A 25552-nucleotide genomic window follows, 5' to 3' on the forward strand; every position below is an offset into this window, starting at 1 on the left:
CAACACAGATGCAGTCAATAAGCAGTACTTGGAACAATGCATATCAATCTTAAAGGTTCAACAGCAGGAATTTGAGAAAAAGTTGAGCACATTTCAAAGCAATGTGGTAACAATACAGAATAATGTTCAACAAATACAGCAGGAATTTGAACAAAGATTGGCTACATTTCAGAACAATTTAATAATACTGCAAAATGATGTTCGACAAGTATTGCATGTATTGAACCCTCATTCTCAAGAGGAAGATTATATAACAGACTACAGCAGTAACAACAATGTAAAAATCAATGAAATCTAAGGAAAAGCATAGCCTCGAAAACCAACAGCTTGTAAAGGAGTTGCATGCGTCAGCACGAAGAAATTTCCCCCGCAGACGTGTTATCGTACATGGATATGATGGTCTGTGGCAAGCTAATATGGTTGAGATGCGTCCATACTCACGATTCAATGAAGGTTATCATTACATACTCACAGTTACAGATACATTAAGCAAATATGCATGGGTTGTACCACTCAAAACAAAAAATGGTTTCGAAGTAGCCAAAGCATTTGCAAAAGTAGTTCGAGATCGATGTCCCAAAAATTTACAAACCGACCAAGAAAAGAAATTTTACAATGCTGATGTACAGAGATTCTTAAAAAAACATAATATTAATCAGTATTCAACATATTCAGTGATGAAGGCGTCCATCGAGGAACGTTTTAATCGTACTTTAAAGCATCCTATTTGGAAACTATTTGTACTCATTGGAACATACAGATGGATCGACGCATTACCGAACCTTGTGGCTGAATACAACATACGGAAACATAGGACTATTAGAATGCGACCATGTGGTGTTGCCCCTACAATTGCTGGTAAGCTTTTGAACACAGTATATAGCCATATAAAGATTGCTGCTTCACCGAGATTTAAGGTTGGTGTCTCTGTACGCGTCAGCAAATACAAAACCGTTTCCGACAAAGGATATACACCATATTGGACTCCTGAAGTGTTCAAGATAATCAAAGTATAGATAACTAATCCTCTGACTTATCTGCTGCAAGATTCATGCGGAAAGCCTATTGCAGGAGGATTTTATGAGCATGAATTACAACGCGTTATCAATCCCGATGTGTATTTAGTGGAAAAAGTATTACGTAAGTAGGATGATAAAGTATATGTTAAATGGTTAAGGTTTGACAATTCACGCAATTCATGGATACATGAAAATAATGTACTGTAAACATAAAAGGATGTTTTTGCTATAACGTTAATATAAAAGATGCAAATAAATCGATTTTCGTAAAATAATTTTAATCTATTATTGTACAGCTTCTATCCTTTACAATTTTATTTTATAATGCCCCCAAGCTAGTGTATCATTTGAATCAGATATAAGATATCGCTTATCATCATATGGACTGAGAGCAATTTTCCATTTTGTTACAATATGTACCTTATGCAATTTAGATCTTATGAATGACTGACGACGAGTTATTTCATATGCATTGCGTAAACAATGCTTGTAATCATCGAAATTGATCATTTTGGCAACAACATTGTTTTTGACACTTTTCAACGTTTTGACATCTTTTTTACCAAACACTTTCAAAGCATACGCATTTGCTCTGAGTCCAATGAATTCAGTCATTATTGAATCACTGTTTTCATAATTCATCGAACCAGCCCTTTCTTATTGACAAGCGGTATACCATATACATTGTCTTTTGGATAATCGCTGGTGTGGAATCTATGGATATCGCATTTCATCATCTCATAAACATCTTCACATTGAATATAATAAATTAAACTGTCTGTGTCAGTATACATAATTTTACATCTTCGTTGGTGTAATGGACACATATAATCGTAGTGGAATATGTTTAGAATGGCCATACCAACGTAAATTGATTTGTTGAATTTAACCATAAGTTTACGCAACTCAATTGCAATTAAATTTTCTGAAAGAATACTTCTGCTTTGAAAGTTAGGTTTTGAGATTATTGCCTGTACACCAAATCTTCCATCCCATTTTGTCAGATGTTTTACATCAAGATGATTTCGAACATTTTTCATTGTTTTACCAAATACTGCATTGTTCTTTAATTTATACAAATTTTTTTCAAAATCATTTGATGCATGTGTTCGAAATTGAGTATTGAGTTCTATATAATCGCGAAGCCATGGTGATTGATTAAATTCGAGAATGCGTTGTATCTTTGTAATGTGAAGACCATGATGAATACACTGTTGTAAGTTGCAATAATGTATACCGTAACGCTCCTTATCGTATAATGTAGCTAATAACTTATCCTGTTTCTTACCAGGGGATTTGGCACGTGTTGGACAAAACGGTAGATCAGCATGATCATCATGTAGATGTTGTGGATATTCTATATCAACTTCAAGAATATAACCTATCGATGAATCAATTGCAATTGAGGATACATCAAAATTTTCAACACTATCGATCCATTGAAATCCTGCATATGGTAATGGTTGACACATTGCCCATCCATATAAATTGTTTATATCAAAGTACATGAGGTACTATGACGATTTCGATGTATCATAGGATAACATATACTTATTATTGGCTTGCGCATATCTCCCAGAACATTGACTCAAACCACCACGTATACACCGCTCGGTAAACAAAACCATTTCGATGTCAGTGAGCAATTCAAAATTAACTTTAGTATGCTTTAAGGGGGCAGACTCCTTGTGTTTTGAGCTGTGTGCGTGCGCTCACACAAGCAAAGAAAGTCATACACGTATACGCGATGAGCGAGGGAGACAAACGGTTCCGCAAATTACGCTTTACGTCTCGATACTTGCATAAATGAATTTTTCGCGGGTACAGAACCCACGAGTAGACTTCACTACAGGGTGCTCTGGTCCGTTTAAACTCCAATAAACACTATACGTTGAGAAAACTGTAAAATTACAAACTGTAAGCATGAAACAGACGCTGTTGTAAACTAGCAAGATGGCTGCCGAAGTGTCATTTTCGCAAATATCTCACGATTTAATGGTTCATAGCTCATAGCACACCAGAGCACCCTTCCTTGAATTAGCACAATATCGTGGAAATGCGATTTTCCTCAATTTAACACTTCTTGAAGGCGTAAAGCGTAATTTTCGTTGTGCACCCGTTTTGACACAAAAATAGTTCAACGATTTGCCGTTAGAAGCGTTAATGGTATATCTCAATCAATTTGGTCATATTACCATCAGCATCGATAAAAATACAGATCAGTCGGTAAATGTAATCTAGAATTTGACAGCTGAATAGCGTATTCATCGAATACACGAATCAGACGCAAGAAAGGCTTAGTTGCCAAAATGTATTGAAAGTTTCGTTACGCTGTTGCCACATATATGTATGTACATATTACAATTCTGCCCATCAGGAGAACTCGAACGAATCCAACTCCAGCCGAGATTTTGATACTTAATAATAAGGGAACATCGCGAGGTGAAAGTCTCCGATTTTGATGAAACTTTGTAGGATTGTAGAATAGCCGAAAATATTCGACACGTATTCTTTATTGCTTCTAATTCATCTAAAGGGTGTGAAAACCACCCCCAAAGTTGGGGGTGGAAAACATATGTCGTATACCCGGAGGATGGCAAATTAAACACGAATTGTCGAGATATATAATTCAATACTCTTTATTACAAAAACGATGTGTTCAGTTCAGTGGTCTAATTCTTTCTGACAAAATAAGGGGGTGCAAGGACAAGGAAAAGCTTAGTGGGGAAAAGAGGGTAAAGAGAAAGTTTTGGGTCCTTGGCAGGGAGGCCGTTTTTATGATGGTATGAAGTGGTTGAAAAAAACTCTTGGGACTTGACGTTGGCCAGATGCCTACATTTCTGAAGAAAATAAGAAACGAATTCTAGGAGTATCTGACACATATTTCGTTTAATATCTCCAAAACTAATGCGTATAGCAAAATGATATAAATGGGGCGATTCTGTATTTTTGAACGACGAATCCACCTATGTAAATAGTTTTTAAAAATATCAATTTATTTAAAAAATATATTAAAAAATAGTATATTGTCGTTGTTTTCACTGACAACATGCTGATCGATCGTTTTGCAAATTTGTATGCAAATACTATGAACCAAAACACAAAATACGGCTGAAATAGAATTTTGAATTTTTACGTTATGAACAAAATAGTAGCATTCTTAGTTAAACTGCATTTTGTGCGAAATTGGGCCCTGAAACGTGTGGTTTTACGAAAAATATATACCCCTATAATGTTTTTGTCATTATATTATGATACATGTTGTTTATTGTTTACTAAATGTATAAATTATAACATTGCTAATGAATACTCGCAACGTCTTGCACTCGTTGCAAACAGTACGAGAGGTTCAGTGTGAGTGACTCTTGATCGATGAAAATGTAGCAAGTAAAGGTGATTTACAAATCATTATTCTTCAATAGTTATTATTTACTATAAACAAACAATTGGAATTGTTTCAGAAGTTATAGTTTAATCCACTAATTTTACCAGAAAGTACCTTAGTTGAGTGTGAATTAGGCATTCCTTCATAATCTGTAGGTGCCTAGTTCGAATCTCGTGGTAGCTTTTAATTCTTTTTGTTTTCAATTTTTATTTCAAATAATTCTAATTTTTGTATACTTTTTCACAGATTACAATTATACCACTTATAACATTTTTATTTTTAAATAAAAAAAAATTAAAATAATTTCGTTTGTTTATTTCTTAAAAAGTATGAATGAATGAACGAATGAATAGCATGAATTTAATGAATTATTTATTCTGTGGGATTATTTTAGATGGTATGATAGGAAACAAATGTCAGTGCGATCAAAATTAGAGTTAATTAAATATATTTGAAATGTAACACACCAGCAATCGTACTTATAACCTAATGATAATCTAACAACAACGCGACAAAAATGGCCTTTCGCCCAATACAACGTGGTTGTTCCTCCTTCCGAGGTGTTCGGTCAACTGCCCCACGCTTTGCGTTCTTTTTGGCCTCTTGAATGGGTTTTCCAAACCTAACGACATTTCCCCATCTGGTCGAGGAAAAATGCCTTGCGCCGTTCGCTTCGCCAGGCCTGCAGTCCTTTAACGTGCGACGCGACCCAGTCGTAAATTATCATACCTAACAATAAGCTTAAAACTAAACGTGTCTAACATCCTACAATTCTATATATATAAGTTTTAGGATTTCACATATTAGTATATATATGTGCCCATAATTATGAAAGTGGTCTAAATTGTATATTTCTTATTTTAGGATATTGAAAGTATTACATTTGAATTAATTAGAAAATATTTCTATATTACGTGACATTATAATTAGTCTTGATTAATAAACATTTATTATAAATGTGAAATTTTGTGTGAATCTCATACGAAAATGTTGTTTCTTAGACCACTTTCATAATTTTGGGCACATGTGTATTGTTTCATTCGTGATACTCTTTCTTTCTCGCTCGCACCGTCCTTTTCTATATTCCGTATGAAGCAAAATATCGGCTCAAGGCATATTCAGTAGAGATTTACTGATGCATAAAATTGTAATTGATGTGGCAACAGCGTGACAGAACTTTCCTACGATGCGATTTGGCAATTATACCTTCGCACTTCTCATTTGTAATTCAACAGGATAACGCTAGATGCCACATTATCAAATGTCGCATGTATAAATTATATGTTTTCACTAATGCCCGTTTCTTCGCAACAGCGCTTCGATCGATTCGGAGTAGGCCCCGAAGGAGTCTGCCCCCTTAACATAGCATCCCATATAAAACCAGGTAATGTGTAATAGTGAGCCTGATCTAGACCATAACTCTTGATACAACTTTCACGGAAATTTTCGAAAATATCTGCTAATAATAAAATATCTGTTTTTAAATACAAATCGCTGTATTCACCTAAAGTTTTAATCTCGAAAGAATGCCATATGTTCTCAGCGTGTGCGTAATCGCTTTCGGATACTATTTCATCAGTCAACGAACTGTAAAAAGATTCCAGCGATGGTAAACAAGAATCTTCTAATTTCCCAAAGCAATCAATGTATTCGTACGGAAAGACACCCTTTCACGTCAATAAATCAAATTTTTCTGTGGACAACATTTGAAGATTAGATTATAAAATTGTTTGCTTATCTTTACTGAGAAAAGACGCTAATTTACAAAGACTAGTATTTAAAAATTTATACGAATCGATAAATCGTAATCTTATATAATTTCGACAACATAATTCTTCTTCTGTTACATCTTTTAAATGTTTTGTAACAGAAATATACTTTTCTTTGGTTATAGGTAGTAAATCAATGTAACCTTCAAATGCGTTAGCTAATTCCATGATAATAAAATGTGAATCATATCCAGATAAATTGTGAAAGGCTATCGGGACGTGGAATGAGTTTTTATAATTTATATTACAGTCAACATGTGTAGGACCTCTATAGCGCCCTGTTAAATGACAATGATATCGCACACGTGTTTCGTTGATATCGAATGGTTTCTCACAAATATGGTAATGTATAACATTGTGAAATTCATCCCACTGCTCTTTCGTTAGGTGCACCATAGAGATATTATTAGATAATATAGATTTAACAGTCTGTGCTAAATTCTTTAATTCCTGGATAAACCATGAAACGCAGTCTATATCGCGACGATATTGATATGATGATAATGATGTATCATAAGAACAATGCATACAATATCCAATACTGAATACCCTAGGATGTTGATATGCATGCGATATACATTCATCTGCGACACTATCCTTAATTTTTTCTAAAACACACTCGAGGTCTTCATAAACCACAAACGGAACCCGATCCTTTCTGCAATAATTGTTAACTTTGAGCCATTTATCGTCCTCGCTGGCTGGCAGAACAGTGCATTTATTCATATTCTGACAATCATTCTGATGAGTATCTAACCTCTCACGGGAATTGAAGAAGTGTAAGCTTCTGTAAAAGTATTCATATATAATCGTTTATTCTTCATAAAATTAAAATCTTAATGTTTTTACACGTTTTATACATACCGATCACAGATGAACTTCTTTTCTTTATGTTTGCTTAATTGTGTGCCAACAAGTCGAGACAAATTTTTTATCCATGCAAAGTGTCCTATGCCATCATTCTCTATGTACAACAAATTCACATGTCCATCCCTGTTCTGATCAGTGAGACGCAATGGAACGATGACTTACTTCAGATCCTTCTTTGTTTTCTTGATGTTTTCTTCGATGCTGAATAGATTAACGGAGATATTGTTCATCGTTTCAAACTTTTTAATATCATTCATGGATATTGGATATCCGATATTCTCAAAATTAAGCACTGTTCTATAATATGGATAGGAACTTTGTTGAGATGTATGCTGTTTAGCTGAATATAAAGCGGCTGCCACAGCCCATGCGAAACATGCGTGGTCATAGGATTTTACAGAAATTACTGCTTTTTTAAGTAGTATTTCTCGCGGTAGCTTGAAATGACATTCAACATGCTTCGGATTATACTTGTTTAAATTGATTATTAAATTCAGTATTTGCGACAATGTCCACCCACTATCACATTCCTGAAATTCTTCCAACAATGTTATTGTACATTCACCAATACATCGTTCATACCACTCTTCAAGATCCGATCCGCGAAATAACTAACAGTCTTCGGTATTTAAGCTTTTCGTTTCACATATATCACCTGCTATAAATTCCCCATTAAATATTGTATTCACTTTAAGTGCAGTGTGCTTCACCAATGCATGTCTGACATGTAAAAGCACTATACTTCTCGCACCGTGAAGGAAATTACGTGGATCGATATAATCTGAGTTTATCACAACACCTGCCAATACATGATTTTCGAATGCAGTTTCTAATTCACGCCACAAGAGACCATTGTTTGAATGTCCTGCACCTTCGTGCACGAAACGAGTACGCGTCACTAGTTTAAGACTTTCAAATTGTGCAATTCGAGCAACCAGAGATTGTTGAGTACCAATTGATAATCGAGGGCGTTTCTTTACTCGACAATATTGTTCCAATGACTCAAGATATTCGTTGCAACCTTCTTCCCATGCAATGTATTCATCTAGACAATTCAAACGAACGGCTTGTTCCCGCAATTCGTGTTCAGTAAGAACAAATTCATCCATGTCCATGACTTGTTAACTCTTGGATGTAACAGCACATTTCATACAAATCTTTTATTTTACTTTTATATATTCTGATCACAGTTTAAACTGGTGTCATATGTCGCAATTACGTTGCATCTGTTTGCTCGTATAAAATTTTTGATAATTTTAGATTATGCTGACATTATGCTGACGAGAAGTCACACGCAATTCGAGAAACTAAATAAATCATATAATATGTTACAAATGCATTTTAATAATTAGTCAAGCAAAAAAAAATGTATTCTTTTTGGAAATTATTTTAACACTTATTGTATCAGTATAAATACAATGCTTACATCTTTTTTTCATGTATTATGCAATGGTTATAAATACAATGCAGATTTATGACTAGTCAGCTGTTATTGAATCAAGCATTCATTTATACAATTTATAAGAACATAAATACTAAACATAAATATTTCATATTACATTGTGAGATTGCAAGTGATATATAGATGTATTGCTAATCAATTACGACGAAATATTAGACATCTATTATACAATTTGGCAAAATGTATAATTCTAATTGATGTAGAACATGTTGACGAATAGTTGTGATGGTAAAGTAAGGGGAGGGGAAACTGAATTCAATGGATGTGGCAGGGGGGGGGGGGGGGGGGGATCGTTCGCGCTCGATATGTGATACGAAAGAGAGTAGGAAGTCTCCCCCTCCCAATTGATCATAACAACAAATATAAGTGGAAGGAGTAAAGCATATTTGCAATGGTCGGAAGCCAACTGAAAACATTTCTTACGGGAACTTGCCTGAGTTATTCATTAAATGCTGTGCTAAAATATAAAGTTCAATCTATAAACTTCGGGTCATACGTGTGAGTTAATTGTGTTTGAAATATTTCGTACAGAAAAATTGTATTAATTACTATTAATTGTATACCAGAATACAGTTTTTATAAATAGAATTATATCAAAATGTGTTCTCAATATTATGAAGAAAATAATGAATCTGTGACTCATACTCCAATCAACGAATCAACCGAAGATAATGAAACTAAGAAAATTAAATATGTGAAGTATTGTCGGGTTCGATAAGATTATGTTATGTTTAAAAACATTTAGACTTAAGTTGTTTATGACTGGGCCATTTGGGACGTTGGTGTTTTGCAGGCGAGTGGCGATGGTCAGCAGAACCGTGTCCCAAACCCTTGGAGATAGCTTTAGATTTATTGTTTAGGTTTGGGTCGTGAGTGAGACAGAGCATGAAAGAAATGAGTGGTGTCGACGGTGCGGGATGAAGGAAAATTCGGCAGAGTGGATTGGTAAGCCATAGGGCACAGATCAGAAGTTAAGGCGTAGAATATTGTGTGGATTATTAAAATATTTAGTCTAATTCATTTAGTAATATTATATTTCCAGCGATTATACAAATATATACAGGGTGTAACAAAAAAGTTGCGGTTCCTTAAAAGGGGTGATTCAGGGGGTGATTTGAAACAACATCTTCCTTAGCGAAAATGTAAGATGAGGCTTCGTTAACGAGTTATTAACGAAAAACACCGGCCAATGAGAGCGCGAGTTTGCCGTCATTATTATTATGATCATCATTATTATCATTATTATCATTATTATCATTATTATCATTATTATCATTATTATCATTATTATCATTATTATCATTATTATCATTATTATCATTATTATCATTATTATCATTATTATCATTATTATCATTATTATCATTATTATCATTATTATCATTATTATCATTATTATCATTATTATCATTATTATCATTATTATCATTATTATCATTATTATCATTATTATCATTATTATCATTATTATCATTATTATCATTATTATCATTATTATCATTATTATCATTATTATCATTATTATCATTATTATCATTATTATCATTATTATCATTATTATCATTATTATCATTATTATCATTATTATCATTATTATCATTATTATCATTATTATCATTATTATCATTATTATCATTATTATCATTATTATCATTATTATCATTATTATCATTATTATCATTATTATCATTATTATCATTATTATCATTATTATCATTATTATCATTATTATCATTATTATCATTATTATCATTATTATCATTATTATCATTATTATCATTATTATCATTATTATCATTATTATCATTATTATCATTATTATCATTATTATCATTATTATCATTATTATCATTATTATCATTATTATCATTATTATCATTATTATCATTATTATCATTATTATCATTATTATCATTATTATCATTATTATCATTATTATCATTATTATCATTATTATCATCATTATCATCATTATCATCATTATCATCATTATCATCATTATCATCATTATCATTATTATCATTATTATCATCATTATCATCATTATCATCATTATCATCATTATCATCATTATCATTATTATCATTATTATCATTATTATCATTATTATCACATTATCACATTATCATCATTATCATCATTATCATCATTATCATCATTATCATCATTATCATCATTATCATCATTATCATCATTATCATCATTATCATCATTATCATCATTATCATCATTATCATCATTATCATCATTATCATCATTATCATCATTATCATCATTATCATCATTATCATCATTATCATCATTATCATCATTATCATCATTATCATCATTATCATCATTATCATCATTATCATCATTATCATCATTATCATCATTATCATCATTATCATCATTATCATCATTATCATCATTATCATCATTATCATCATTATCATCATTATCATCATTATCATCATTATCATCATTATCATCATTATCATCATTATCATCATTATCATCATTATCATCATTATCATCATTATCATCATTATCATCATTATCATCATTATCATCATTATCATCATTATCATCATTATCATCATTATCATCATTATCATCATTATCATCATTATCATCATTATCATCATTATCATCATTATCATCATTATCATCATTATCATCATTATCATCATTATCATCATTATCATCATTATCATCATTATCATCATTATCATCATTATCATCATTATCATCATTATCATCATTATCATCATTATCATCATTATCATCATTATCATCATTATCATCATTATCATCATTATCATCATTATCATCATTATCATCATTATCATCATTATCATCATTATCATCATTATCATCATTATCATCATTATCATCATTATCATCATTATCATCATTATCATCATTATCATCATTATCATCATTATCATCATTATCATCATTATCATCATTATCATCATTATCATCATTATCATCATTATCATCATTATCATCATTATCATCATTATCATCATTATCATCATTATCATCATTATTATCATTATTATCATTATTATTATTATTATTATTATTATTATTATTATTATTATATATTTATCCCTCCCATAAGGGTATTTTTTATAAAATGAATAACTTTAAAAAATTTATTAATTAAATTCAAACGTTTCAACTATGTACTTTCTATTATTATTGCAATTTCAAGACTTACTATAACCTGAAATTATTTAAATTTCATTAATAATAATTTATTTAATAAAAATTATTCTAATACATTTTTAAAATACAAACGTTTATATATATGAATTCTAATATCATCAAATATCATAATAATTATTCTTAGAATTATATATATTTATTTTAGTATTTAATTTCTAAAAAATTAATTTTTTTATTTTTATATTTGCAATTTAATATTTTTCATTAAATTATAGAAATAAATATTCATTTATTTCATTATCAATTTAACTCTTTATTTATTGTAATAATTATATTTACTAAATTAAAGTGCTTATAATGTCAATTTAATATGTAAACTTAATATCTATTCTCTCTGTATATATTTAGTATTAGAAATTTTGATTTCATTAATAAATTTACAATTTATTCCTTTTAATCAGCCATAATACTTTCAATGAGATTTTAAGTTAATTGAATGTATTAATCTTCAAAATTAAATATATAAAATAACTACATAAATCTTAATTTTTTTATGAATTAAAAAATGAATATACTTAACTAATCATAAAAACATTGGAATATTATATTTTATATTCGCTATATGATCAGGAATAATTGGATCATCGTTAAGATTAATTATTCGATTTGAATTAAGAAATCCTGGTACATGAATTAAAAATGATCAAATTTATAATTCTGTTGTAACATCCCATGCTTTCATTATAATTTTTTTTATAGTTATACCATTTATAATTGGAGGATTTGGAAATTGATTAATCTCTTTAATAATTGGAGCACCAGATATGGCATTTCCTCGTATAAATAATATAAGATTTTGATTACTACCCCCTTCAATTATCTTATTATTATTAAGAAACTTATTCAATTCAGGATCAGGAACTGGATGAACAATTAATCTCCACTATCATCATTTATACAGGGTGTCCCACATAAGGTGGCGGAGCCGAAAAGGGGAGATTCCTGGTGTGATTCTAAACAACCTTTTCCTTTACAGAAATGTTCTCTGAAGCTTTGTTCACGAGTTATTAACGAAAAACATCGATCAATCAGAAAACGCGGATAGCGAGCGATCGGCCGTTCAGTGACAGCGCACAAGCTACGCGTAGTGTTTCCTACTCGCTGTGCTCGAATCTTGTACAAGAAACTCAAGGTCTCTATGTTATTGCCCAATTTCTCTTAAACTATTAGATGGGAAATTATGAAAAAAATCACGGACACGTCAGCTATTCCGACACATATTTTGGAATTTTTTCAAATTTTTAAATGAATTGTCTAAGTTGTAAAAAGTAAAAAACGAGGAAGAAGAATATAAAAATGCCGATTTATTAAAGTAATGCTAGGCTGAACTTTACTTTGGGGAAACAAAAATTAATGGTTTTTTTTTACATATTTTAATAATACTGGACGAGCGGAATCCAAAAATGCAAGTTTTAAGTTTAGGAATCCAGCGGTTGAAAAGTTATGCGTATTTAGAGGTGAGCATTTTTAAACTATTCACTAGCTATTTCGACGCCATATTGGCTTGTACAGGCAGCTTAGCCAATGAGCGGAGCCGTTGGATATGAGCAATTGCGCCACTGATATCATAATAGCGACCATTTAGGCAGGATAAATCAAATTTCGATGTTCAAAGTTTTACGAGTGATTTGATTTACGTGGTGATACCACAATATTCCCATGCGTTTGAGTTTAAGGTGTTCATTGCTAATTTCTTTGATTTTGTGTATTTTCGATTTTAATATAGTATTTCTTGTAGAATAGTAGATTAGTATAGTATTTTAACATTTATAGTGTTGTAGTTTTTATAATATTTTAGAATTATTTATAGTATTTTATGATTTATATTAGTTTTTATTCAGTATAGTAAATGAGTATAGCATTTTATTAACGTATTTTAAATATCTTATATACAGTATTCTAACGTTTCATTCATATATTTATAGTATTTTAACGATTCACTCATTTTATTTATAGCATTTTAACGTTTATATTAGCTTTTATTTAGTACATTCAAGTAGTATAGCATTAATTTTATTTGATTGTTATGTATTATTAACTTTTGCCTACTTTCCGTGTTTTTTTTTCTTTATTAGCTGTAGTACACTTTATATTTCTATTTTCTTGCAATTATTTATTTTTTTTCTTTTGTAATAATGAGTGTTGGTAAATGGAATTTATCGAATGTTGTAATATGGGATAACGATTTAAAATAAAAAGAAATTTAATTGTAACACAACGCACGGAAGAAGTCTGTACGATATCAGATCCCACATGAATATATTCAAAAGTAAATAAAAAACCATAGAAACAAGACAAAACACTTTCTGTATCCTTCGATACTTTCGATACTTGTTTTTGTTCCTTGATTATATAATCTAACAGGCCCCCTCAAAAACAAGTCGGTGCTGTTCATATTAATTGTACATTAATAAGTCTAATAAGTGTACTACGAGTATTACCGTACAGACTGTCTACCTTGTGTTTTATTTTGACTCTAATTCTGGGAACAAAATACAAATGGTCCAACATTCGTTGCAAGGGAATGGGGAAACCCAGAAAAACCCATCCAGACCATACAAACTATATACAAAATAATAATAATTTTTATGCTTATATTAATCTTATTATTCTAATCCCATTTTTGCTCTAAATTCCAAATATTTGCTTGCTGGCAACAGCTTCGTTAAAAAAGCATCTGCTAGTTGATCACCTGTAGGAATATATTCAAGTTTTATTACATTCTTTTCAACTTGTTCTCTTGAAAAGTGGTATTTTATGTCTATATGTTTTGAACGTTTATGGCTACTTGGATTACTCGCAATATTAATGCAACCCATATTGTCTTCGTAAATTATTATTGCATCAAAGACATTTATATTAATACTGATTGCCAAGGATTTTAACCATAATGCCTCTCTCACAGCTTCAAAAAGAGCCATGTACTCTGCTTCTGTGGGCGAGACAGCCACTGATGTTTGCCTTTTCGTATTCCAGCAGATTGTACATTGTTCATATAACTTAAATAAATATCCCGTTGTGCTCTTACGATCTGTATTTTCATTACCTCCCCAATCAGAATCGACATATCCACTAAATAGATTCTTATAATCAGTTTTAACGTATGTTAATTTAATATCAGCAGACCCTTTAAGATACCTCAGAACCCTTTTAAGGTTTTGCCACAGTTCTCTGTTATTTTTACTTAAATATCAACTTAAAATACTTACCGCTATACTTAAATCGGGTCTCGTATAAATCATTATATACATCAAGCATCCAATTAAATTACGACAAGGTGCATTATATTCTTCTTCTGTATTCAAAGCTATATGATCTAATACACTTGGAAGAGGTGTACTTACAGGTTTGCAATCTAACATATTAAATTTCATAAGAACAGTCTTAATATATGCACTTTGATCCAATGTTACTTGTCCATTAGTTCTTTCCACTTTTATTCCAAGAAATAACTTAATTTCATTTAAATCTGTCATGCAAAATCTATTTTTCAAATAATTTTTGAAATTTTGCATTGTCTCAGATTCAGCAGTCATAATCACTAGATCATCCACATATAGTACCACATATATATTCTTTAATATATTCTTTCTATCTAATATATAAATACAACGATCCGCTGATGAATTTCGGAAACCTTTCTCTAGAAGAGCTTTTTCGAACATCTCAAACCAGCATCTGGCTGATTGCTTGAGACCATACAAAGCTTTATTCAATTTACACACTTGATTGTTACTATCACATTTAACACCTTCAGGAATTCGCATACAAATTTCTTCCCTTAAAATACCATTTAAAAATGCCGTCTTAACATCCATTTGATGCACTAGCAAATTATGCTGATTAGCAAAAGCCATAAGAAATCTAAAGCTTGACATTCTAGCTACAGGTGCAAATGTGTCATTATAATCTTCTAAATATTTCTGACTGAAACCACGGGCCACTAATCGAGCTTTGTATTTTAACGGATTTCCGAATTCATCATTTTTGATCGTGAATACCCATTTACAATCAACAATGTTCTTATTCTTTGGCTTCGATACCAAATTCCAAGTTTTATTTATTACTAACGAGTTTATTTCATCGGCAATAGCTTGTTCCCACTTAGCTCTGTCATCTCTAGTTTTAATTTCATCAAATGAGTTGGGTATTTTGCAAATTATCGATTGAGCGCATAAAAGATAATCATCGTTATCATTAAATTCATTATATGACATAGGAGACCGTCGCTTAATCCTATCACTCCTTCTAGGTTCTATACTATCTTTTAATTCTACCACTTGATTATTTCCTGGTCCCGATACTCCTGTTACATCTGTTTCAGTTACAGATTTACTTTTCTCTTGATCTACCATTACTTTAATTCTCGGCTCTATCATATCTGATTTATTGTTATCAGATTTTTTTCTTCTTAACACATCTGATTTTTGATTATCAGATTTATTTACTTCACACTGTATATCTACTGATTCCAGCACTTCACGAGATGCATCAGTTTCACATAAACCACGTTTTAAACCTATTTATTTTATTACCGGCCGAGATTCTCAGTAATTAATTTCATCAACTATTACATCTCTTGCTATCTCAAATTTCCCATTTTCTACGTTCCACACTTTGTATCCATTTGGTGTAAACCCTACCAATATACATTTATAAGACTTTTCGTCAAATTTCGATTTCCTAATTTTATCATGCACATACACTGTGGAACCAAACACTTTTAAATACTTCAATTTGGGCCTTTTATTATGCCACAATTCAAATGGGGATTTATTAACATTAAGAGCTTTCGATGGGGTTAAATTAATTAAATATGTAGCAGTTAAAACTGTTTCTCCCCAGAACTCTTTTCCTAAACCTGCACCGTTTATCATCGCACGTGCTTTTTCAGTTATAGTTCTATTCATGCGTTCTGCAACACCATTTAACTGAGGAGTTCGCGGAACCGTTAAGTGATAGCTTATACCCTTTTGTATACAATAATTTTTCATCTCATTAGATAAATATTCCTTGCCATTACCACAGTATAAATTGACAATCTTTAAATTAAAACGTGCTTCACTTTTAGCAACGTAATCCTTAAAGATTCTAAAAGCATCTGATTTATTTTCAAGTAAATACGTCACACAATAATTCGTAAATTCATCTATGAAAGTTATAAAATACTTTTTATCATTAGTTGTAGAAGGAGTGATCGGTCCACAAACGTCTGTGTGAACAATAAACAATGGCTGCCTAATGTGACTTTTATCTTTTGCCTTTTCAAATAGCAATTGTGCTTGTTTTCTTTTAATACAAGCTTCACATATATTATCGTCTGGAATTACTTTTTCAAGATACGTCACATCTTCCACCACCTGCTTATTCTTCAACTGTAAAAATATTGCCTTTCCTATATGCCCTAAGCGCCTATGCCATAATTCATAATTATTAACTATCTTATTAGAAATATAAGAATTAAGTGAATTTACTCCTTTCTCGATGACATCAAAATCTATAGATATTAAATTATTTGAATGCTTACCAATCATCATCATTTTACCGTTTTTGGTTATTTCGACGCCCCTCTCATTGAAAGTTATACTCATTCCTTTTTGCTGCAACTTTCTAACGGAGAGTAAGTTGTACGGCACGTCCGGGCAGTACAATACGTCCTCCAAAACGCCTTCAATTCCCGTATTGGTAGTCACAAGTATCTGTCCCTACTTCGATGCAGTTATATATTCTCCATTCTTCGCTATCGAAATCCTGTTGGGTGGATCAAGTATGGTCATATTTGGAAATACATTATCTTCTTTGACTATATGATCCGATGCTCCAGAATCCAGGATAAACGTTAATTTTCTGGTTTTCATGACCTGGTAGTCTCCGGTCATAAAGGCATATCCCGACACGTTGTTGCTTGTAACAGCTTGCGTCGTCTGAATTGTATGTATATTTTGATTTTTGTTTCTTTGTTCTGCTCTGTATTGGTGCCTCTTTTTATAGTAATAACACTCTTTAATCTTGTGTCCTGTTCTTCCACACTGATGACATTTTCCGGTAAAAGATTGTCTATTCGGCTTGAATGTATTTCCTCTTCTAATGTTACCTCTTCTATTACTTCCTCTTTTAAAGCGTGTACTTCCAAAATTATGTGGTCTTTGATTTTTCACTTCAGCTTGGAGTATTTTCGCGTTGGTATCCAACTTTTCGCTCTTAATTTTCGTCTCATCATCCAACAGTCTCTTTTTAACTGTGTCAAGTGTAATTCTCGCTTCTGTCATCATCGTCTCAATGACAGTTGACACCGTATCATATACTTCGGGCAAACTAGATAACAAAATTGAAATAATTTCGTTCTCCCGAAATGATCTTTCAACGAACTGTCACTTTTCATTTTCAATCTTAATAGCTTTTTCCTAATGGATAATTCCGTAGCCGTACTTTGGCTCTCATACACTGAATCTAAACTTAATATAATTGATTTTGCTGTACTTCCCGGAGTGTCATACTTCAAATGCGTATCAAATAAATATTGCACAACAGTGCATTTGGCAATGCGTTCCGCCTTCGACCATACTGCGGTGACAGGAACCGGTGGTTGCTCGTCAAGAACTTTTAATAGATCGAGCTCATATAATAAATTACGAACTCTATGCTTCCACGCGTTGTATTTCGTACCACTGAATTGCTGAATGTTTCTCCTGTCTTTGGACATCTCCATCGTCACGCAGTTTAAAGTATTTTACACTTAATTGATTAAAAAAAAACTAAACTAATAAACACGCGATACACTTAATTATTATAGAATGAATTCTGGGCCCATAACCTGTTGGAATAAGGAACAATTTTAAATAAAAAGAAATTTGATTTTTTAACTCCACGCACGGAAGAAGTCTGTACGATATCTGATCTCACATGAATATATTCAAAAGTAAATAAAAAACCATAGAAACAAGACAGAACACTTTCTGTATCCTTCGATACTTTCGATACTTGTTTTTGCTCCTTGATTATATAATCTAACATCAATCCTCATTCTTCAATCCTCAATACCCAATCCTCAATCTTCAATCCTCAATCCTCAATCCTGAATTCTCAATCCTCAATCCTCAGTCCTCAGTCCTCAAACCTCAATCCTCAACCCTCAGCCCTCATCCTCAATCCTCAATCCTCAATCCTCAATCCTCAATCTTCAACCCTCAATACTCAAACTTCAATCCTCAATCCTCAATACTCAATCCTCAACCCTCAATCCTCAATCCTCAATACTCGACCCTGAATCCTCAGTCCTCAAGCCTCAATACTCAATATTCAACTGTCAATCATAAATTCTAAGCACTCAAACCACACCCCTCATTCCTGAATCCACAGTCCTCAATCTTCAATTATCAATCATCAACCCTCAATCTTCAATCCTCAGTCCTCAATCCTCAGCCCTCAACCCTCAACCCTCAGTAATCAATCCTCAATCCTCAATCCTCAATTTTCAATCCTCAATAGAATAACCTCAATTCTCACTTTTCAATACCCAGTCCTCAATCTTCAATCGTCAGTCCTCAATCCTCAATCTTCAACCCTCAATCCTCAATCCTCAGTCCTCAAACCTCAGTCCTCAATATTCAATGCCTAATCCTCAATCCTCAACATTCAAACCTCAATCCTCAATGCTCAATCATCGATCCTCAATTATCAATCCTCAATTCTCAATCCTCAATCCTCAATCCTCAATCCTCAATCCTCAATCCTCAATACTCAATCTTCAATCCTCGACGCTCAATCCTCAACCCTCAATCCTCAATCCGCAATCCTCAATCGTCAATACTCAATCCTCAATGCTCAATCCTCAATACTCAACCCTCAACCCTCAACCCTCAGTAATCAATCCTCAATCCTCAACCCTCAATTATCAATTCTCAATCCTCAATCTTCAATCCTCAATCCTCAATACCCAATCCTCAATCCTCAATTCTCGATCCTCAATCCTCAATCCGCAATCCTCAATCCACAATCCTCAATCATCGACACTCAATCCTCAATCCTCAATCCTCAATCCGCAATCCTCAGTCCTCAATACTCAAACCTCAATCCTCAACCCTCATTCCTCAGTCCTCAATCCTCAATCCTCAGTCCTCAATTCCCAGCCCTCAATAGAAAATCCTCAATTCTCAAAGGAAAATACTCAATTCTCAGTTTTCAATACTCAATCGTCAATCTTCAATCTTCAAATCTCAGTTCCCAAACATCAATTCTCAACACTCTATCCTCAACGCTCAGTCCTCAATCATCAATCATCAATCCTCAATCCTCAATCTTCAATCCTCAATCCTCGACCATCAATCCTCAATCCTCAATCCTCAATCCGCAATCCCGAATCCTCAATTCTCAAACCTCAATCCTCAGCCCTCAGTTCTCAGTCCTCAATCCTCAATCTTCAGTCCTCAGTTCTCAATCCTCAATACCCAATTATAAATCCACAGTCCCCAAACTTCAACCTCAATCCTTAATCGTGAAACACCAATACACAATTCTCAATCTTCTATCGTCAAATCTCAATCCTCAATGCTCAATCCTCAATACTCAACCCTCAATCCTCAATCCTCAATCCTCAATCCTCAATCCTCATTCCTCCATCCTCCGTCCTCAAACCTCAATCCTCAATATTCAATGCCCAATCCTCAATCCTCAACATTCAATCATCAATCCTCAATCCTCAATGATCAATTCTCAATCCTCAATCTTCAATCCTCAACACTCAATCCACAATGCTCAATCCTCAATCCTCAATCCTCAATCCACAATCCTCAATTCTCAGCCCTCAATCCTCAACCCTCAATACTCAACCCTCAGTCCACAGCCCTCAATCCTCAATCTTCAGTCCTCAATCCTCAATCCTCAATTATCAATCTTAAATACTCAGACTTCAACCTCAGTCCTCATTCTTGAATCATGAATACACAATTCTCAATCTTCAATCCTCGAACCTCAATCGTCAATCCTCAATCCTCAACCCCCATTCCTCAGTCCTCAATCATCAATCTTCAGTCCTCAATCCCCAATCCACAACCCTCAATTATCAATCCTAAACCGTCAAACGTCAACCTCAATCCTCAATCTTCAAACATGAGTAAACAATTCTCAATTTCCAATCCTCAAACCTCAATCGTCAATCCTCAATCCTCAACCCTGTGTCCTCAATCCTCAATCTTCAATCCTTTATCCGCAATCCTCAATCCTCAATCCTCAATCCTCAATCCTCAAACCTCAGTCCTCTATCCTCAATTCTCATTCCTCAATCCTCAATCTTCAATCCTCATTCCCCAATCCTCTGTCCTCAGTCCTCATGCCTCAGTCCTCAATATTCAATTGTCAAACCCCAATTCTCAAACCTCCATCCTCACACCTCAGTGCTCAATCCTCAATCCTCAATCCTCAATCGTCAATCCTCAAACCTCAACCTTCAACCCTCAACCCTTAATCCTCACTCCTCAATCCTCAATCCTCAATTTTCAATCCTTAATAGAATATCCTCGACTCTCAGTTTCCAATACTCAGTCCTCAATCTTCTGTCCACAGTCCTCAATCCGCAATCATCAACCCTCAATCCTCAATCCTCAGTCCACGACACTCAATCTTCGATCCTCAATCCTCAATCGTCAATCCTCAATCCTCAACCATCAATCCTCAATCCTCAATCCTCAACCCTCAATCCTCAATCCTCAATCCTCATTCCTCCATCCTCCGTCCTCAAACCTCAATCCTCAATATTCAATGCCCAATCCTCAATCCTCAACATTCAATCATCAATCCTCAATCCTCAATCATCAACTCTCAGTCCTCAATCTTCAATTCTCAACACTCTATCCTCAACACTCATTCCTCAATCTACAATCTACAATCCTCAAAACACAGTCTACAATCTTCAATCCTCGACCCTCAATTCTCAATCCTCAATCCGCAATCCGCAATCCTCAATCCTCAATTCTCAAATATCAGTCCTCAACCCGCAGTCCGCAGTCCTCAATCCTCAACCTTTAGTCCTCAGTCCTCAATATTCAATGCCCAATCCTCAATCCTCAACATTCGAACCTCAATCCTCAATGCTCAATCTTCAATCCTCAATTATCAACCCTCGAACCTCAGTAATCAATCCTCAACGCACAATCGTCAATCCTCAGTCATCAATTCTCAATCCACAATCTTCTATCCTCAACCATCAATCCTCAACCCACAATCCCCAATCCTCAATCCTCAATCGTCAATCCTCAAACCCCAACCTTCAATCCTCAACCCTTAATCCTCAATCCTAAATCCTCAATCCTCAATTTTCAATCCTCAATAGAATACCCTCAATTCTGAGTTTTCAATACTCAGTCCTCAATCTCCAATCGACAGTCCTCAATCCTCAATCTTCAACCCTCAGTCCTCAATCCTCAGTCCACTGCAATCAATTTTCAATCCTCAATCCTCAATCCTCAATCCTCAATCCTCAATCCTCAATACTCAATCCTCAATACCCAATCCTCAAACGTCAATCCTCAATCCTCAACCATCAATCCTCAATCCTCAAACCCCAATCCTCAATCCTCAATCGTCAATCCTCAAACCTCAACCTTCAACCCTCAACCCTTAATCCTCAATCCTCTATCCTCAATTTTCAATCCTCAATAGAATATCCTCAACTCTCAGTTTCCAATACTCAGTCCTCAATCTTCTGTCGACAGTCCTCAATCAGCAATCTTCAACCCTCAATCCTCAATCCTCAGTCCACGACACTCAATCTTCGATCCTCAATCCTGAATCGTCAATCCTCAATCCTCAACCATCAATCCTCAATCCTCAATCCTCAACCCTCAATCCTCAATCCTCAATCCTCAATCCTCAATCATCAATTCTCAACACTCGATATTCAATCCTCAACACTCAACCCTCAATGCTCAATCCTCAATCCACTATCCTCAATGGTCAATCCTCAATCCTCAATCCTCAATCATCAATCATCAATCATCAATACTCAATCTTCAATCCTCAATCCTCAATCCTCAGCCGTCAATCCTCAACCCTCAGTAATCAACCATCAATCCTCAATCTTCAATCCTCAACACTCAATCCTCAATGCACAATCCTCAATCCTCAATCCTCAATCATCAAATCTCAATCCTCAATCCTCAACTATCAGTACACAATACTCCATGCTCAATCCTGAATCCTCAATCTTCAATCCCCAATCCTCAACCATCAATCCTCAATCCTCAATCCTCAATACTCAATCCTCAACCCTCTGTCCTTAGTTTTCAATACTCAATCCTCAATCCTCAATCTTCAATCCACAATCCCCAATCCTCAATCCTCAATCCTCAATCCTCAATCTTCAATCCTCAGTCCTCAACCCTCAATCCACAATCCTCAATCCTCAATCCTCAATTCTCAGCCCTCAGTAGAAAATCCTCAAACCTCATTCTTCAATCTTCAATCCTCGACACTCAATTCTCAACCCTGAATCCTCAATCCGCAAACCTCAATCCTCAATCCTCAATCCTCAATCTTCAATCCTCAATACTCAAACCTCAATCCCCAACCCTCATTCCTCAGTCCTCAATCATCAACCTTCAGTCCTCAATCCCCAATCCACAATCCTCAATTATCAATCCTAAACCCTCAAACGTCAACCTCAATCCTCAATCTTCAAACATGAATAAACAATTCTCAATCTTCAATCCTCAAACCTCAATCGTCAATCCTCAATCCTCAACCCTGTGTCCTCAATCCTCAATCTTCAATCCTTTATCCGCAACCCTCAATCCTCAATCCTCAATCCTCAATCCTCAATCCTCAATCCTCAATCCTCAATCCTCAATCCTCAAACCTCAATCCTCAATCCTCAATTCTCATTCCTCAATCCTCAATCTTCGATCCTCATTCCCCAATCCTCTGTCCTCAGTCCTCAAGCCTCAATCCTCAATATTCAATTGTCAACCCTCAATTCTCAAACCTCAATCCTCATACCTCAGTCCTCAATCCTCAATCCTCAATCCTCAATCCTCATTCCTCAAACTTCAATCCTCAATATTCAATCCTCAATCCTCAATTCACAACGCTCAATCCTCAACTATCAGTACACAATACTCCATGCTCAATCCTGAATCATCAATCTTCAATCCTCAATCCTCAACCATCAGTCCTCAATCCTCAATCCTCAATACTCAATCCTCAACACTCTGTCCTCAGTTTTCAATACTCAATCCTCAATGCTCAATCTTCAATCCACAATCCCCAATCCTCAATCCTCAATCCTCAATCCTCAATCTTCAATCCTCAATAATCAACCCTCAGTAATCAACCCTCAATCCTCAATCCTCAATCCTCAATCATCAATTCTCAATCCTCAATCTTCAACCCTCAACACTCAATCCTCAATGCTCAATCCCCAATCCTCAATCCTCAATCCTCAATCCTCAATCCTCAATACTCAATCCTCAATTCTCAGCCCTCAATAGAAAATCCTCAATTCTCAGTTTTCAATACTCAATCCTCAATCTACAATCTCCAAATCTCTGTTCCCAAATATCAGTTCTCAACACTCTATCCTCAACACTCAGCCCTCAATCTTCAATCTACAATCTTCAAACCTCAGTCTTCAATCTTCAATCCTCGACCCTCAATTCTCAATCCTCAATCCTCAATCCGCAATCCTCAATCCTCAATTCTCAAACCTCAGTCCTCAACCCGCAGTCCTCAGTCCTCAATCCCCAATCTTTAGTCCTCAGTCCTCAATATTCAATGCCCAATCCTCAATCCTCAACATTCAAACCTCAATCCTCAATGCTCAATCTTCAATCCTCAATTATCAATCCTCGAACCTCAGTAATCAATCCTCAACCCACAATCGTCAATCCTCAGTCATCAATTCTCAATCCTCAACCTTCAATCCTCAACCATCAATCCTCAACCCTCAATCCCCAATCCTCAATCCTCAATCGTCAATCCTCAAACCTCAACCTTCAATCCTCAACCCTTAATCCTCAATCCTCAATCCTCAATCCTCAATTTTCAATCCTCAATAGAATACCCTCAATTCTCAGTTTTCGATACTCGGTCCTCAATCTTCAATCGACAGTCCTCAATCCTCAATCTTCAACAGTCAATCCTCAATCCTCAGTCCACGGCACACAATTTTCAATCCTCAATCCTCAATCCTCAATCCTCAATCCTCAATCCTCGATACTCAGTCCTCAAACCCCAATCCTCAATTATCAATCCTAAATCCTCAAACTTCAACCTCAATCCTCATTCTTGAAACATGAATACACACCTCTCAACCTTCAATACTCGAACCTCAATCCTCAATCCCCAATCCTCAATCCTCAATCCTCAATCCTCAATCTTCAATCCTCAGTCCTCAACCCTCAATCCACAATCCTCAATCCTCAATCCTCAATTCTCAGCCCTCAATAGAAAATCCTCAAACCTCATTCTTCAATCTTCAATCCTCGACACTCAATTCTCAATCCTGAATCCTCAATCCGCAAACCTCAATCCTCAATCCTCAATCCTCAATCTTCAATCCTCGACCCTCAATCCTCAATCCTCAACCCTCAATCCGCAATCCTCAATCCTCAATACTCAAACCTCAATCCCCAACCCTCATTCCTCAGTCCTCAATCATCAACCTTCAGTCCTCAATCCCCAATCCACAATCCTCAATTATCAATCCTAAACCCTCAAACGTCAACCTCAATCCTCAATCTTCAAACATGAATAAACAATTCTCAATCTCCAATCCTCAAACCTCAATCGTCAATCCTCAATACTCAACCCTGAGTCCTCAATCCTCAATCTTCAATCC

The 25552-nt window shown here is 34.2% G+C and overlaps 1 pseudogene; it reads right to left on the reverse strand.

Annotated features, from left to right (window-relative positions):
- Positions 1-347: 347 nt before the first annotated feature.
- On the reverse strand, positions 348-2647 carry LOC143187688 (uncharacterized; annotated as a pseudogene).
- Between the last annotated feature and the right edge of the window lie 22905 nt (positions 2648-25552).

Source organism: Calliopsis andreniformis, unplaced genomic scaffold, assembly GCF_051401765.1.
Source record: "Calliopsis andreniformis isolate RMS-2024a unplaced genomic scaffold, iyCalAndr_principal scaffold0139, whole genome shotgun sequence".
Classification (NCBI taxonomy): Eukaryota; Metazoa; Arthropoda; class Insecta; order Hymenoptera; family Andrenidae; genus Calliopsis; species Calliopsis andreniformis.